The sequence below is a fragment of the Oratosquilla oratoria genome, chromosome 22 (genome assembly GCF_046742065.1).
Source record: "Oratosquilla oratoria isolate Oo_2021 chromosome 22, ASM4674206v1, whole genome shotgun sequence".
Taxonomy (NCBI): Eukaryota; Metazoa; Arthropoda; class Malacostraca; order Stomatopoda; family Squillidae; genus Oratosquilla; species Oratosquilla oratoria.
The window spans coordinates 55,889,274-55,904,100 of NC_134798.1; positions in this window are offsets into that span (position 1 = coordinate 55,889,274).

Here is a 14,827-nt window from a genome sequence, read left to right on the forward strand (position 1 = left end):
CGGGCATATCCATTCCTGTCTTACAAGAAACATATGGAGCACACGCACGTACGCACGCACGCACGCACGCACGCACATAGGTTCACGAAACTTAAACGTTGTAGTCAGACCCGTCTTCGATCAGTACGAAAATAATTTAGTCTGGACTTTCGGTTAGACCAATGGTTCCCAAACGTGTTTTTTTTTTTTTTTTTTTTTTTTTTTAAGTTTATTACCCAGTTTACCATGCCACATAAAGCATGTTACCCCTTTCACAAAATGTTGTCAGCATTGATATATATGGATAAATTAAAACACTAGATATTTCGTTTATTTATTGTATTTGAATTTGTGCATCTCTAATGACTACTGCCAAAGACGTAGAGAACATCAGTGGAATGGATAGAATTGTATGCTTGAAGCTAATTGAGGAAATCTTGTCTTCTTGATTTTCAGAAATCTTAATTTCTTTTCCTGTCACCCTTCCATTACCACTGAAAGATTGTTAAACTACCCCCAGAGGGGTAATTTGCCCCCAGGGGGGTAATTCACCCCCCACTTTGGGAACTACTGGGATAGAACACTGAGCTGCTGTCAAGTATCTGCTCTTCAGCTCCTTAAAAATATTATAAGGAAACGAAAAGAGAAAAAAGGAAACAGCAGTGCATAAATCATAACCCTGATGAGCCACGCGCTATGAAGTACAGAAACACATGACGAGACTTTGATGCAAGTCTGTGCAAATTGATATACGAATGTGTGAATGCTTGCGAGCGCGTGTACACGTGTATGTGCGTGTGTGTGTGCGTGTGTATTTACCTAGTTTACCTAGTTTCATTATACGGAAAGGGGAGCTATGCTCGTGGTAACCCGTCTTTGTACCTCGCAACATCTAGTTTGTTCTTAAATTCATGTATGGTGTTTGCACACACCATTGTATGTGTGCGTGTGTGCGTGCGTGTGTTTGTGCGTACGTATGTGTGTGTGCGTGTGTATTTACCTAGTTTACCTAGTTGTATTATACGGAAAGGGGAGCTATGCTCGTGGAAACCCGTCTTTGTATCTCGCAACATCTAGTTTGTTTTTAAATTCATGTATGATGTTTGCTCACACCATTGTATGTGTGCGTATGTGTGTGTTTATGCGTACATATGTGTATGTGCGTGTATGTGCGGACACATGAATGTAATTATAGGCCTATTCGTACAAAAAAAATAACTTTCTCGTAGACAAACATTAATTCAATGCTACATACAAAAAAACTCTACTCGAATCCCATACTTTCCTTAAGGCTTTGCATACGATTCAAGAACATTTGCCAAACACATTCCATAAACAAACATGCATTAACAAAGTGTAAACATTTCATACAAACGTTCATTCCTGTGATAGTCCATCCGCAAATGGGGCAAAGTGCTTCTCAATTATGTATATCATCGGAAGGACAGTCCACATATGCAATATATGTTTCCATCTCAATCGCTTAATATTTTAGAAATATTTGTCATATTAGAAAATGAGCAGAACAGAGAAGCTAGATATCAGAAACAAATATGATAATCCTCCCCCTAGAATATACATACATACATGTATATATATATATATATATATATATATATATATATATATATATATATATATATATATATATATATATATATATATATATATATATATATATATATATATATATATATATACACACACACCAAAGGTCTTTCCCCCTTAAAAGGGAGGTAGCCAAAGTCAAAAGGCATAAATCCACTCCCATCCATTTCATCCCCACATACTCCACTCCCATTCACCACCACTCCCTCTTCTAGGCTCCTCCTGGATGACGGGTCATCCCTACATCTCGTCCGTTGCCCTGGGTCAGAAATAATGCAGCAAGACACAGTGCATACACAACAAGGCAGCTTCATTTAATTGGCAACTCCCCCCCCCCTCCGTCTCTTCATGCAGAAAAGAGAGGACGGGGAGAAATCCCTTCGAGCTGCGTCAAAACATCATCCACACATACTAACCCCCTCATCCTCCCACCCACACCCTTTTATGCATCAAAGCATCATCCATACACAACCGTTCTCCATTCATACCTATCTTCTGTCTTTTCCCTTCCTTCCTCAACAGACATCCCCCTTTCCCAACCCCCTTTCATCCCATCTATCCATCTCATCCTTGATCGCCCCCTCATGTTCACTCTATATGAATCCATAACCTCAAGCACTCATCTACCTGTGGCCCAGACAACATAAATAACATCCACCTAAAACACCTTGGACCACAAGGAATACATGCACTCACCAACACTCACAAAGACACACTACAACACCCTACAGACCATACGAAACAAAGCACTAAAGACAATTACAAACTCCACAAACACAACACCTACAGACTATTCACAACATGAAACAAAAGTCCCCGAAGTCAACCACCATACACAAGCCTCCAGAAGCATATTCAGCATATCGCTCACTGTTCCATTAACAAGCTGAAAGATAATACATTGATGCATGCCAGACCCCCAGATATCCATCCTTCTGAATCCTCTCTCCCCCGAAAGGACGGAGTCCATCTGGCGAGACAGCAGTGCAGCCACCGTCAATCCCTTCTAAGCTACCAGAAGATGCTGCATGACCGCATTGCAGATAACTATCCAGGATGCAGCAATTTACCCCATACTATACAACACACTATGGAAGACTGCATTGTACACAATCATGCACGCTAACAATGTAATATACACTCTATAAGGTATTTGTTGGAAAACATCGTTATAGCCATGATGATGATGATGATGATGATGATGATAGTAATACCAATAATATTGATGATAACAATGATGATAACAACAATAATAATAGTGATAACAACAATAACGATAAACAAGCATAACAAACCTCATAATATCTACTCCCATTTTCTCTCGCACTACAGGCTGCTCGGCCTCAGTCACGGTACAAGGCTTACGACTTAAGGCCGTTTTCAAACGAGCGTTCCCGTACGCGCGTTCGGGTGCGCCGCGTTTTAACTTTCAACGGAGTTCAATGGGACCGCAAAACGCGTCGTGTGAAAGGCCCCGTTGAACTCCATTGAAAGTTAAAACGCGGCGCACCCGAACGCGCGTACAGAAACGTTCGTGCGAAAGCGGCCTTAGATCGCGGCGACTTGTACGTACGGAGTTCGCGGCGAGGATAGGCGAGGCGAGATAAGAGGCGCCGAGCGCGAGCAAGACAAATGAAGAACGAGATGTGATGCGTTCCTTCACTTAGCGGGGAATTTAATACATCAGTGTCACCAGCAGACATTATTTTGGAGGTTAAGCATGCGCATATACATACATATACATACACACACATGCGCATATACATACACACACATACACACACACACACACACACACACACAAAGGAAACAGTGTGTGCAAACACTATTCAAGATTTTAAGAAAAAACTTTATGCTGAAAGATACAAAGACGGGTCTCCACGAGCATAGCTCCCTTCCCGTACAATACAACTAGGTAAGTACACACACACATACATGATATAAGCGAAATGCATCGGACTCGCAAACAGGTACAGTACACACACACACACACACACTCGTACACATTCATATCCAGTCTTACGCAAACAAGTGTACACACACAAACACATGTACAAATGTATGAACACAAATATGCAAACACAAAACACACACATTATATTAATCAACGCTTACGAAAACACGTGTGCACACAAGTACACATATGAACACATGTACACACAAATGAAAATGCACACAAACATACGAAAACACATGCACACACACGGAAATACATATATTCACGCAAATTTATATACAAACAAACATGCAGGCACATGCATAAACAAGCAAACACAAACATGCACAAGCAAAAACATGCTAAGGCATTTAAGCATGTGAACACACACAGAAACTTGCGCAAGCATACACACATACACATACACACACACACACACACACACACACACACACACACGACTCGTGGCGCAGTGGTTAGAGTTCTCGGCTACCACTACGGCGGTCCGGGTTCGAATCCCGCCCAGGGCTGAAATAATTTCAGTATCGCTGCGCTGCGGGTCGTTACTCCAACTCTCGTGAGCGGGGAGTTGGGGTGTGTGTGTGCGTGTAAGGTCACAGTATTACCCATAGATCGGTCATATAGGAGCTCTAAGCTCTCATCCGGGAGTGTAATAACTGTCAATCACGAGTCCACCACGTGATCCAAGACCATGGTGAATCACGCACACACACACACAAATGTATTACTGCCAACGAATATGGATTGTAGATGTGTTTGATGAGATTAGAGATGTACACAATTTTTTCCTTCATTACATATTTCCATTTCATTCCTTTGCATATATATATATTTTAATTCGACATTTTTTGTTGTTTTACTTATCATTTCCCACGCGTATGCTGGGTTACATTACTGAGAGATAACAGACTTCCTAAATTCCTAAGATTAAAGAAATAAGTGAGTAAAGTAAAGGAATGAATAGACGAGTGAAATTGAAATATAGAAAAATAGAAATATGATCAAATTCTCAGAATACCAAAATTATGAAACGACTCCGTATTTTCCACAAATAATCTTGGATTTTCATATTTTTCATCCACTTTTCCATCATCCTTTCCATCCGCTTTCTCATGCATTCTCGCTTTTTTTTTTTGTCAAAAACAATAGTTTCCATAACGGGGACTGAGACGAAATGTGTGTGTGTGCTTGTGTGTGTATGTGTATTTGTGTGTGTGTGTGTGTGTGTGTGTGTGTGTGTGTGTGTGTGTGTGTGTGTGTGTGTGTGTGTGTGTGTGTGTGTGTGTGTGTGTGTGTGTGCCCGCTCGCATAGCCCCAGCCCTGTCATCACTGTATATTAATCTTGTCATCCTCGTCATTGTAAATCCTTGTTATCAGACAGACAAGTCTCCGACAGATGATCCACTCTGCATGTGTACCACGGCAGTCTATAATTTCGCTTCAACATATTCCAGATAACTGGATGAATATATATATATATATATATATAAATATATATAATATATATATATATATATATATATATATATATATACAGTATATACTGTATATATATGACATTGTCCTAATATAGTTGTACATGGATTTGAGTAATTTCACAAAACTAATATCTAGAAACAAAATACTTAATCTTAAGAACATATGTCCTATATGTCTTTATGCTTACCCTTGAGTTCATGATTTATCTAGTCTATACTTGTGCATGCATACTTGATACTTGTGCATGCATACTTGTGTGCTCATGGTGAAAGGGGCTACATAGTAGTAGACTTCAATAAATTCCTATTGTAGGATCTGACCCTCAGTCAAAAAGGCTGACCTCACGGCCACCTGCACCAAGTTCCGAGAGACGATCAGGAATATTGTCAAAAGATAGCATTAACTATAAGTTATTCATTACGTCGATAGGATAATGGTTCTCCCTGTATTTATGTATATCTAAATTATACTGGGTGTTCACACTCAGTTCAATATTGTACATAAATTCAGTCATAAATATATTTATACGATTGTAAAGAATGTCTTGGCAACTGTCACACTTTTTTTTTTTACAATCATCGGGAATAGCAGCAGCATTTGAACAAGAATCTTATTCGCTTCGTCGTTGTAACTATTATGGAACAAATCACGAGTTGCAGTGACGTCTTTCAAATAATCAAATCCAGCTGTCAAGACCTTATAATTTGAGTGTCCAGTCTATTACAACGGTGAGGCGAAAAAGTCTCGTAACTACGTACAGTATGTCCTGTTTGTGGTACTGCCTTCTCTCAGCTTCTAATTCTTTTCTCAAATAACTAATTGTATCGTGGAGTTCTACGTTAGTAACTTAATCCCTAATCTTGATAAGCTTGTCAAGAGACAGGCAAATATGTGTTCCTTCACACAGGGCCTATGAGAGGGGGGGGGGGGGTGTCCAGCAGTTCGACAGACACGTGTTTAAAGTGATGTGTGAACGGGGTATTTGGGGTTTAACCAACGTGTTCGACAACCAAATACCCCGTTCACACGTTCACACATCACTTTGAACACGTGTCTGTCGAACCGCGTTCGACGAGCCGTTAAACCATGTAAATCCCCTCTTACGGAGGGGCCAAGATTGAAGGAACATTTGAGTGTTGGGTAATATTGTCACATTACTTGAATATACCTGTATGTTTTAACATAATGTTTCATATGATCAATAAATGACCACTTCTTGTTAAAGTTTGATGCACATTAATTAGCCTCTTTTTTTTTTTTTTATAATAATTTTGCAAGTCTTAGGGTCCCCAAATGGGTTTTGTCCCGCCTAAAAAGATTGATTTCTCTTGGAGGCCCTGCTTTCACACAAAAGAATCAAAATAAAAGGTAAAAAGAACTGTAAGGCATCTTACTCTGTGAACGTTGGTGGAGGTACGAGTCATAAATAGCTTCACCGCATGACGAATCAAAAAACAAAGTTTTCAACATCCAAGGTGTGGACAAACAGAGAGAAGTTACTAAAGGGACAAAAAGTGAAGTTGGTGGAAAGTTAGCGAAGTTCTTTATGGCAGCGAGTTATGAGCGCTTAAAGAGGAAGATGAAGTTAAAGTGAAGAAGGTGGAGGCAGAATGGGGAACGAAGCTTTACCAAAAAAAAAAAATCTGCGGACTTAAAAAAAAATTAAAAGACTGCTGGAAAGAGTTTTCCTGATATGGTCTAAACATAAAATAGAATAAAATAGAATATAATCTACTGGATGGATGAAACCACAGATGTGCACAAACTGAAGACAAGACTCTAGGACACTATGAGAGGCTGTTGAGAAGACTATTTTTGAGAGAGAGAGAGAGAGAGAGAGAGAGAGAGAGAGAGAGAGAGAGAGAGAGAGAGAGAGAGAGAGAGAGAGAGAGTGGAGAGAGAGGGGAGAGAGAGAGTGGAGAGAGAGGGGAGAGAGAGAGAGAGAGAGAGAGAGAGAGAGAGAGAGAGAGAGAGAGAGAGAGAGAGAGAGAGAGAGAGAGAGAGAGAGAGAGAGAGAGAGAGAGAGAGAGAGGGGGGGGGGGCGGAAGAGAAAACGGAAACAGGAGACAGAGAAAGTTGAAACATCGGCCCGGAACAAGTTAACGTGTGTGTGTGTGGGTGGGCGGGTGTGGGTGGGGGGGGGGGCACAAGACAAAAGAGAGGTCAGCAAGAGTTGGGGGCGGAAGTAAAGGAGAGACAAGATATCCACTCACGCACGCACACACGCAAGCCGCTGGCGTGACGCCGCTGCATAGCTCACGGAGGAACGTTCTATCTTATGACGTGCTGTTGGCTCCAGCCAGTCCCGGGGAGGAACCGCCCCCCCCCCTGCAAGCCCCGCCCCGCCCCCTTCACACGAAGCCGCCCTAGCGCTTCTCCAAAGAACCTCAACAAGGAACTCATGACCAACTCATGCCAAAAGGTCACCTGTTACGGACCAAAAGGTCTCCTGTCGGCATTCTCCTTTGAACCGAACTCAGCATTGGCACTTCCTCCCCAGAGACACACAGACATCCTCACCGACTGGCAAACGGTATAGACTGGCTACATGACCACATCAAAGCGTATATGGACGTTTGTATAGTATACGACTGCATGGAACCATTACCTTCCGTGCGCATGCGCGCTAATACGTCTCCGCGCACGCGCAGATGAGGTCCGTCAGCCAGGCGCACACACATATATAGAAGAAAATAGTGTAGGACTTGAGGTACAGGAATGGCGTTGCATCGGTCCAGCAGGAAGGAGTCCAATCTCTCGCAATCCCAAGCCGAGGATTTAATATTATAAACCTGTTGAGCGCTGAATATATTTTGTGCCGGGAAAGTGCCAATACTCTGCACTGGGCTTGATTTCTCCAGAGAGAAAGTGCGAGAGAGAGAGTGAGAGAGAGAGAGAGAGAGAGAGAGAGAGAGAGAGAGAGAGAGAGAGAGAGAGAGAGAGAGAAAGTATATATGTATATTGAAATAGATAGATAGATAAAGAGAGAGAGAACGAGAGAGGGAAAGCGAGAGAAATACAGAAAGGAAAAGAGAAAGAAAGAGAGAGTGAGAGAGGGAGGTAAATATGTATATTGAGATAGATAGATAGATAGAGACAGAGAGAGAGAACGAGAGAGGGAAAGCGAGAGAAATACAGAGAGGAAAAGAGAAAGAAAGAGAGAGTGAGAGAGAGAGAGAGAGAGAGAGAGAGAGAGAGAGAGAGAGAGAGAGAGAGAGAGAGAGAGAGAGAGAGAGAGAGAGAGAGAGAGAAATATATATGTATATAAAGATAGAGATAGACAGAGAGAAAGAGAGAACGAGCGAGGGAAAAGCGAGAGAAATACAAATATGGAGAGAGAGAGAGAGAGAGAGAGAGAGAGAGAGAGAGAGAGAGAGAGAGAGAGAGAGAGAGAGGGGAGAGATAGATAGATAGATAGATAGAGAGAGAAAGAGAGAGTGAGAGAGAGAGAGAGAAGAGAGCGTGTGTATGTTTGTGCGAGCACAGGCAACCTTCACCCGTCTTCGCTAAGCCCTGCAGAAGTTGCGGGTACGTTGATGAGAGTCCAGGAGAGTTTGAGGAAGTGGCGGAGTGCGCGACACTCCTTGCACGTACCAATAGTTTCCATATATGGAAGCATCTGGCAACCGAGGTATATACATGCATATACCAAAGGCTTCCCCCCCCCTTACAAGGGAGGTAGACAAAAAAACAAAGGCATAAAAACCACTCCCACCCATTCCATCTCTATCACACTCCACTCCCCTCCACCTTCTTCCCTCCCTCTTATCTTGGCACCTCCTGGATGACGGGTCGTCCCTGCATCTTGTCCACTGCCCTGGGTCAGAGGCAGTGTAGCAAGACACAGTATATCCACAGCAAGGCCGCTTCATTAAATCGGCGACTCCCCCTCTCCGTCCCCTCATGCAGAAAAGGAGAAGACAGTGTAAAATAAATAAATAGATAAATAAATAAATAAATAAAATAAAAAATCAATAAACTCGACGGCCGCCCTGTTGAGGTCAAATTTCAGAATAGCAAAACATTAAGTCCGTTTTACAATCACTTTACTCACCTGAAACTGCGCAAAGTTGAAAGATGTTTGCCTTTCGAAAGTAATTTCTTTAATATCTTAAGCCAACAAATAGAATTTAGCCTCAGTGCAAGAGCATGATTGAATTGGAATCTGGAAGAACCCTGAGAGAAAAGAAGAAAAAAAAATTTTTTGACGATGATGGAATCAAAAAAGGTAATTTTGTGAAAAGTGAGCTTTGGCTGCACCTGCCGACCAGAAAATTCTCCTCATAAATGTTGTTTATGGAAGGACTGAAGTGAGTAATTTTGAGTCCTCTGGTTGCGTTAGCCTCTTAACAAAATATGCTTCTCAATTCCTGCATCTAGAGGCTGAATCTCGATTAGTCTGCATGCTCTCAAAACATATATCATCGCAATTCTTCCACCTCAGCTTCTGCCCTCCATTTCTAAACACACACACACACACACACACACACACACACACACACACACACACCCGGACCGACTGCCACTACGGCGGTCCGGGTTCGAATCCCTCCCGGGGCTGAAATAATTTCAGTATCGCTGCACTGCGGATTGTTATTCCAACTCTCGTGGGCGGGGAGGGAGGGAGGGAGGGGTGTGTGTGTGTGTGTGTGTGTGTGTGTGTGTGTGTGTGTGTGTGTGTGTGTGTGTGTGTGTGTGTGTGTGTGTGTGTGTGTGTGTGTGTGTGTGCGCGCGCGCGCGCGTAAGGTCACAGCATTACCCATAGATCGGTCATATATAAGCTCTGAGCTCTCTTCCGAGGGGGAAATAGCTGTCGATCACAAGTCCAACACGTGATCCAGGACCGTTGTGAATCACACACACACACACACACGACTCGATTGTCTGATGGTACCGCGCTTGACCAGTAATACAGTGATCAGAGTTCGAGCCTCGCTGAGGAATGAAAATTTCAGCACCGTTGCACTGCAGGCCAACACTTCGACTCTGGTGGGTAAGATGTGTTGTGTGTGTGTGTGTGTGTGTGTGTGTGTGTGTGTGTGTGTGTGTGTGTGTGTGTGTGTGTGTGTGTGTGTGTGTGTGTGTGTGTGTGTGTGTGTGTGTGTGTGTGTGTGTGTGTGTGTGTGTGTGTGTGTGTGTGTATGTGTGATTCACCATGGTCTTGGATCACGTGTTGGACTCGTGATCAACAGCTATTTCCCTCCCGGAAGAGAGCTCATTTGACCGTATGTCTGTCTCTCTCTGTGTGTGTCTGTCTCCCTGCCTCTCTCTCTCTCTCTCTCTCTCTCTCACACACACACACATTCAATATATACTCTGGGTTCTCAGTTTGTGTCAATAAACAGGCGAGTTCGAGAGCTCTTGCGGACCTAGTTCGAGAGCTCTTGCGGGCTCCCCGAAGCACCGTTAAATGGACACACGAACTCGCTGGGCCCGTTCGAGGGAAAACCTACACAGCTCGGCTCTCAGCCTCTTGAGCGCGGCTGACATACTTCATATATTTTGTTCTACCCAAGGATTAGAGGGTTAGTACTCGTAATGGGGGATGACCCCTGGCCTGAAGATGGTCGAGACCCCTTGTGGAGAATGTCGACAGCCTTCGTCTCATTAAGGGATTTATTTATCTTTATTTATTTATTTATAAATTTATTTATTTATTTATTTTGGTCAAACAGAATGTGTAAATAGCATCACTACGTCGAAAGGACTAAAAGCTTCCATCAGTTCCCGAGGGTAAGATATACGCGAATACACGACAATCAGCACACACACACACACACACGCAACATCGTGGCGCAGTTGGTAGAGTTCCCGGCTGCCACTACGGAGGTCCGAGTTCGAATCCCACCCAGGGCTGAAATAATTTCAGTATCGCTGAGGTACGGATCGTTACTCCAACTCTCGTGGGCAGGGAATTGGATGTGTGTGTGCGTGTAAGGTCACAGTATCATAGATCGGTCATATACGAGCTCTGAGCTCTCTTCCGGGAAGGAAATAGCTGTCGATCATGAGTCCAACACGTGATTCAAGACCATAGTGAATCACACACACACGCTCACACACGGAGACTGGTCACTACGAGCGTAGCTCACCTTCCCGTAAGATAGAACTAGGTAAATACAACACACACACACACACACGTCACTAGCAAGTAAAATAGATAAATAAATAAACGAATTTATGTATTTTTTGTCTTAAGTTATTATGCATTTGAATTAGTGAAACAGTCATTCTGTTAGATCTCATTACAAATTTGATCTTACCAGAGTTTTTGGATGACACTTCAGACTAAGTTTGCTGCCAGTCTCAGAGTCAGATCAAAAACTCTACAGACTCGAGTATTATACAAATCCAACTAGGATTAAGTCGCTTATAGCACGGAAAAGATGGATAAGATATTGTTGTCAGTATTTGAAGTGATGGTGTCTGTGGTGTTGTTAGTGATGGTGTCTGTGGTGTTGTTAGTGATGGTGTCTGTGGTGGTGTTAGTGGTGTGAGTGATGGTGTTAGTGTTGTTAGTGGTGGTGTTAGTGGTGGCGTTAGTGGGTGTTAGTGATAGTGTTAGTGTTGTTAGTGTTGGTGTTAGTGTTGTTAGAGGTGGTGTTAGTGATGGTGTTAGTGGTGGCGTTAGTGGGTGTTAGTGATAGTGTTAGTGTTGTTAGTGTTGGTGTTAGTGTTGTTAGAGGTGGTGTTAGTGATGGTGTTAGTGTTGTTAGTGGTGGTGTTAGTGATGGTGTTAGTGTTGTTAGTGGTGGTGTTAGTGATGGTGTTAGTGTTGTTAGTGGTGGTGTTAGTAATGGTGTTAGTGGTGGTGTTAGTGTGTTAGTGTTGGTGTTAGTGTTGTTAGAGGTGGTGTTAGTGATGGTGTTAGTGTTGTTAGTGGTGGTGTTAGTGATGGTGTTAGTGTTGTTAGTGGTGGTGTTAGTGATGGTGTTAGTGTTGTTAGTGGTGGTGTTAGTAATGGTGTTAGTGGTGGTGTTAGTGGTGTTAGTGATGGTGTTAGTGGTGTTGGTGATAGTGTTAGTGTTGTTACTGGGAGTGGGAGTGTTGTTAGTGGGAGTGTTAGTGGTGGTGTTAGTGTTGTTAGTGGGAGTGGTGGTGGTGTTAGTGGTAGTGGTGTTAGTGTTGTTAGTGGGAGTGTTTGTGGTGGTGGTAGTGGTGTTAGTGGTGGTGTTAGTAATGGTGTTAGTGGTGGTGTTAGTGGTGTTAGTGATGGTGTTAGTGGTGTTGGTGGTGGTAGTGGTGGTGGCCCACACTAAAGAAATCTCCTCTGTCCACTCCTTTGGTTTGAAGATCTTATCTCATGCCGCCTCTTTTCGTTCTTCTAGTGCTGGTAGTTCCTGAATAATTACTCTTTATTTATTTATTTATTTTCCAGCTTGCCAACGAGCCATCTTAGATGTTTTCTCTTCTTCTTCTTCTTCTTCTTCTTCTTCTTCTTCTTCTTTTAGGGGGATGCTATAATCCTGTAGTATAATCTAATTTGGGGCTTATCAGGTTGTCAAAGATATTTTTCGTCAAGAAATTGTAAATACCATTCTTATTTTCTTATTACTTTTGGTGACAAAATTATAATCATCCATTACCAATACTTCCGGGTATTCTGTTTGTTTCCATTTTGTAGCAGATTTATTCCCCTTTTTGTAGCTTGAAGACAGTCTTTTTTTTCTTAAATTTACCCATCCCAAAATACTTCGTCTTTTTTATAAACGAATCCTCTCTCCTTCTTGCTCCATTCTCATATCCTTCCTATATCTTCCTATATCCTCTTTCATCCTTCTTCGTCATGATCTTGGCATCGCCAGCGAACAGATTGTTATGATTGTTTGTTCCAGCCATTAAGCCATTATGGTGGATCAAGAACAATACCCTATGGGACCCCACCAGCCATTTCCTTCCAGTCTCCCAGTCTATTCAGTGCCACCACCATCATTATCCCCAAGAAGTTCTTCCCCCGTTCCAGCAGATTTCCTGTCATACTATATGAAATTTTCATTGTGTGCGTGTATGTTTGTGTGTGTATTTGTGTGTGTTCATGTGTATGTGTGGTTGTGTGTGTGTGTGTGTGTGTGTGTGTGTGTGTGTGTGTGTGTGTGTGTGTGTGTGTGTGTGTGTGTGTGTGCGTGCGTGTGTGTGTATGTATGTGTGTGTTTATGTATATTTGTTTGTTTATGTGCATGTGTATGTATGTGTGCGTTTGTGTGTGCGCGCGCGTGTGTGTGTGTGTGTGTGTGTGTGTGCATGTATGTGTGTGTATGTTTGTGTGTATGCGTGTATGTGCTGTGTGTATGCGTGCGCGCGCGTTCTCAATACATTTCCAATCTAACCAATACGTTGTACAATTTCCAATCACACTCCCAAATCCCATCTCCAGTATGCAAAATAATCACAGCTATATCTACACCTTAAAACAACTGTACAGGGAAAAAAAACTCTACCAAAATGTATCGAGCAAAGACTGAGAAACACAAAAAGGCGAAATTCGTTGCATTTTTTCCGTTCCGAGAATCATAACGCGGAAGGAAATGAATTGGACTTTAGGGAGGATAAGGCTGAAGATGTATTTGGGTGAGACAAACAAAAAGAATTGATCAAGAATACACGTACACAAACTATTAAGAGTTCACAAGCATACTTAACCTTTCCTCTGATTGTTTGTCTCTTGCTGCATCTGGGTAGAGGATTTGAGCTTGTTTGCTCCTATTTCTCGAACTTAGATTTATTTGAACCAAATACAAGTCAGCACGTGGGTAAACATGAATTCAGATACGCACATGCACACACACACAGTGGCGCAGTGGTTAGAGTTCTCGCCTGCCACTACGGCGGTCCGGGTTCGCATCCCGCCCAGGGCTGAAATAATTTCAGTATCGCTGCGCTCCGGATTGTTACTCCAACTCTCGTGGGCGGGGAGTTATGTGTGTGTGTGTGCGTGTAAGGTCACAGTATTATCCATAGATCGGTCATACGAGCTCTGAGCTCTCAGCCGGGAGGTTGATAACTGTCGATCACAAGCCCAAAACGTGATCCAAGACCATGGTGGTAAATCACTGGTGAAGTACGAGTAGTACCGCGCTCGACTGCTACCTGAGCAGGTCTGAGTTCGAATCCCTACTCAGGGCTGAAAAGTACCACAGCACTGCAAGCCGGCACCATAGATCTGGTGGGCAAAGAGTTGGGAGAGGAAGTGTGTCTATTGTATTTACATAATTGTAGTATACAGGAAAGGAGCAACGTTCGTAGGGTCCCATCTTTAACTTATCATACCTAACCTCAAATTCATGTACAGTTCCAACTTAACCTATATCCTTGCTTTCCAATTATCATATTAAGATATGAATTTATGTTTTGTTCCAGCTGGGGCTATATTCTAGGCTATTTCAAGTATTTACGGATATATATAGAAAACTATTTTTTCACATCCTTTAGTTATAAAGTCTTCCTTAATCTGTTTTCATGACCTCTTAAAGCCCTCTTATCCTTAACCAAGAAATTTCTTTCCTCAATATATCTCCTCTAGTGACCTGAATACTATAAACACATCACCTCTTTCTCTTCGATCTTTCAAGGTTGGTAGACCCACTTCTTTTAGTCCTTCCTCATACGGTCTATCTGCCAGGCTGGGGACAATGGCTTGTATTGCTTGATCTAGGGGTAATGCTGTGGCCTTATATACATACATATACCAAGGCTTTTTCCCCCTTACAAGGGAGGTAGCCAAAAAGGAAAAGGCATAAAATCATTCCCACCCATTCCATCCCTGAAATGGGATGGCCTTATATACATAAAAAAAAAAAAAAAAAG